This window comes from Trichosurus vulpecula, chromosome 7 (assembly GCF_011100635.1).
Source record: "Trichosurus vulpecula isolate mTriVul1 chromosome 7, mTriVul1.pri, whole genome shotgun sequence".
In the NCBI taxonomy this organism is placed as follows: domain Eukaryota; kingdom Metazoa; phylum Chordata; class Mammalia; order Diprotodontia; family Phalangeridae; genus Trichosurus; species Trichosurus vulpecula.
Window position 1 is genome coordinate 199442137 of NC_050579.1, and position 4163 is coordinate 199446299.

Genomic DNA, 4163 nt, shown 5'->3' on the forward strand with positions numbered 1-4163 from the left:
CCAATTGGGTATCTTACCCCACAGGAAAGAAGAGGGAAGAAGATAAAAAAGGGGGGGTGATGGAGGGGAGGGAAGATGGGGGTGGAGGTAATCAAAAACAAACACTTTCAAAAGGGGACAGGGTCAAGGGAGAAAATTCAATAAAGGCAGATGGGTTGGGAAGGAGCAAAATATAGTTAGTCTTTCACAACATGAGTATTGTGGAAGGGTTATACATAATGTTACACATGTGGCCTATGTTGGATTGCTTGACTTCTTGGGGAGGGGGGGTGGGAAGGGAGGAGGGGGGAGAATTTGGAACTCGAAATTTTTAAAAACAGACGTTCAAAAACAAAAAAAAGTTTTTGCATGCAACTAGAAAATAAGATACACAGGCAATGGGGAGTAGAAATTTAGCTTGCCCTACAAGAGGGGAAGGGTAAAGGGGGTGGGAGGGGAGTGGGGTGACAGAAGGGAGGGCTGACTGGGGAACAGGGCAACCAGAATATATGCCGTCTTGTAGTGGTGGGGAGGGTTGAAATGGGGAGAAAATTTGCAATTCAATCTCTTGTGAAAACCAATGCTGCAAACTAAATATGTTAAATAAATAAATTAAATTAAAAAAAATGTTTTGCTTCTGACTACTGCCGCCCCCAATCCACTCTTCCTTTTAATCAGTCCCAATCCTTTTTCTTATCCTTTTCCCCTCCTACTTTCCTATAGGTTAAGATAGATTTCCATACCCAACTGTGTGTGTAATTTTTCTTTCTTTGGGCCAATTCCAATGAGAATATGATTCAAGCACTCCCCATCACCTCCCCCATCTTTCCCTCCATTGTAAAGGTTCTTTTGTGCCTCTTTTATTTGAGATAATTTACCCCATTCTACTTCTCCCTTTCTTCCTCTCCCAGAGCATTCTTCTTTACCACTTCTTTTTTTTCAGTTTTTTTTTGTTTTTTATTGAAATGGATAAAATCTGGGGGAAAAAAGATTCTCTTACTCTATGCTGACTCAAAAAATTATCTAGGTGGTGAGACTGGGGTATGGGTGGGGAGCAATGAGGCTCTGGGAAGGAATAGGTGAGGGCATGCTCTCAGATCAGGACTCCCCAAGATCCTTGGATGATGAAAATGCCCTGAGAAAAAAGGGTCCATGAGAAGGGTCAACTTGGAAAGTGGGGGATCCTGTTGACTTTTACAAGTAACTGGAAACATACCACCACCCCAGACATAAAGACAAGGGAGCCATACACCCTCCTAGAGACATAAACTGGAAGGGACCTTTTTAGGTCTGCTGCAATCCATTCTGCAGATGAGTAAACTGAGACTTCAGAGGTACATTAACTCAAAGGTGCTATACATCAGGGGGGATTCTGAAACCATGCCCTTCGACTTTCAATGACCTAACCTCCCACCCCCTTCCAGTCTTCTTCAGTGCGTCCTTGAAGATCTTCCATACTCCCAGCTCTCCCTTGGCCCCACTTTGTGGTTTCCCTCAAGACCTAGCTAAGACTTTGCTTTCTACAAGAAGCCCCTTCTTAGTCCTTGTTTCTAGTACGTTCCCCCAGCTGACCATTCCTTACTTATCCTCTCTAATGTTTGTACCTAGTGGTTTCCTCATTGTCTCCCCAATTAGACTGTGAGGGCAGTTGTATTTTTTTCCTTTCTTTGTATCCTTAGCTGTTAAGAGCATAGGGCCTGGAATGTGTTAAGTCATTTTTCAGTCATGTCCAACTCTCCATGACCCCATTTAGTTTTTCCAGACAGAGATACTGGAGTTGTTTGCCATTTCCTTCTCCAGCTCATTTGACAGATGAGGAAACTGAGGCAAATAGGGTTAAGTGACTACTCAGGGTCAAACAGCCAGTATGTGTCTGAGACTGGATTTGAACTCAGAAAGATGAGTCTTTCTGACCACAGGCCTGGCACTCTATCCACTGGGCTACCTAACTGGCACATAGTAGATGCTTAATAAATACAATCGCCTCAAAAAAAAGCTAAGCAATGAATGCTGGACTTCTTTAATGTTTCCTGACTGTCTGTCTCTCAAGGGACTGTGGAGAGCCTGTTGGACTGAACTGTTTTGAAATACCCCACAGCTCTAGGACTACTTACAGTTCCCATTAGAGGGTCAAGGTAGGTGATTGTCTTGATGGGGCTGCCTACAGCTGAGCTGGTCCTTTGAAGTTTGCAGTGTGAAATGCTGTGGGCTTTTTTGCAGGTTGGGAGGATTTCTTTGAAGGATTCCATGTTACCTGCAGACATTACAGATTTGTTTTTTTTTCCTGAGCATCATTTCATGAAATTTTGCCATTTTAGAAGTGGAAAGGGGACCACGGACACCATCTAGTCTAATCCCTTTACACATGAGGAAACCAGAGTCTTTGAGAGAGCAGGGACTGACTTTGCCCAAGGTAACACATGCGACAGTGTCTGGATTAAGATGGGGCACTGGCTCCAAAAACCAATATTCCTTCCACTGCAACACCAAGGAGAGAGGCAAATTGCCCAACATTCTATGAAAATCAAGTCCTTTTCTACTTGGTCGGGGGGTGGGGGGTTGGTTGGTCATCTCAGTCCTTTTGCGGGTAGACCCCATTATTTTTGGATTTTCATTCTTCTAAATCATAGCATGGTACGATGTCTGAGATCACAATGAGCCAAGATTCAAAACAGATCCTTGTCTCTGGCCAAAACCAGACAGACCTTTTCCTTCCATTATAAATTACTAGTAATGACCTTGGGGATCTTCTAACTGCACCCCCCAAATTACAGAGGAATCTCCTGGCTCAGAGAGAAGGAATCTTAGAAGGTTCAGCAGGGAGAAGGGAAGAACCTTAGTTCTCCTTTCCCTCATCTATAACACCTGGAATTTCCGTGAGCCCTGATCCTTGCAATCCAGGCAATCAGCTGCTGTGGTAAAATTGAGTTTCCAGGTTCTGCTGGGGTCCTTGTAATCCAGGCAGTCCACAGGGCTGAACCCTAGGCCTCCAGCCCCAAAACTCTGACCTAACAGGGAGGCTGGAGACTGGCCCAAGTGGGGCCCCATGCCAGGAGCAGGAAGGGGGCTGACAGAAGAACCAGGTCTGCCCAGCTGGGACCCCATGGGTGAGAGGTAGGGGCTGCGGTCTGGATCCCCCAAAAAGGAACTGGAACTTCCATAGTTGGGGGAAAAGGCACTGAAGGCTGCTGGGACTGGAGTGTAGGTCAGGGCATAAGAAGAGGAGGCAGCAACAGAAGCCTCAGGCCCAAGTCGGGTGCAGATGTATGACCTCCCCCACCCCCGCAGTCCCCATTGCTTCCAGGGTGTCTGGCAGTGGAGAGAGGGCAGGGCTCCAGACGGAATCTGATACTGGAGGAGAAGTGGTCGAGGGAGCTGGTGGTGGGCTGTAAGGGCCTGGTGGTTCTGGCCCAGGCTCTGCTCCACCTGTGGAGATGCCCTTCTTCTTGACCGGTTGGGCCTTGGATATTCCCCCACCTGCTGGTTGCTGCTGCTGCTGATGCTGTTGGTGACATTTTGCACAGCAGTTCTTGAACCACACCTGAACTCGGGATTTTAGGAGGTTGATTCTGTGGTCACATCCTCTTGCATGAAGATATCAGGGTATCGGGTCTTGGCAAAAAAAGGCCTTCCAGGATGTCAAGTTGCGCCCAGGTGAATGTGGTCCACTATCTGCATTGCTTCCTTGGTGTGTGTGTGGCTAAGTAACCAGCAGTGGTGCTGCCATGTAGAATCTCCAAGGCAAGTGCCACCAAGGCCAGTGCATTGACTGAGTAATGGGGTGGGGGTGACTTGAGGTAAGAGGACATCATGCTCCCAGGACCAGGGACTCAGGGGTCTGGGCTCTGGTCTCTTTGGTTTCTCATTCTTCTTGGGAAAAAAGCCTGTATGGAACCCAGTACAATAGGTGCTTGATTGCCTGTCAACTCACCTCTGTCTCTATTTGTTATTGTATATCTCTTTTTGGGTATTTGTCTCTAAATTCTTAGGTGTCAGGATCTCAGCTCTAGAGACTTGATTGAGGTTTCTGCACTTCTCTGCATCCAGCCACACCCCCTCTAGTCCAGTGTCAACAGAGCTGCCAAATTGATATACCTTAAACTGAAGGTCTGCCTTCCTCTTCCCTAGAAGCTCCAGGCTGATTAATAATAACTAGTAATCACAGAGTCCATTAAACGTTTGCA

The 4163-nt window shown here is 46.6% G+C and overlaps 1 pseudogene; it reads right to left on the reverse strand.

Moving 5' to 3' along the window:
• Nucleotides 1-2835: 2835 nt before the first annotated feature.
• Nucleotides 2836-3845, reverse strand: LOC118855737 (annotated as a pseudogene).
• Nucleotides 3846-4163: the final 318 nt, after the last annotated feature.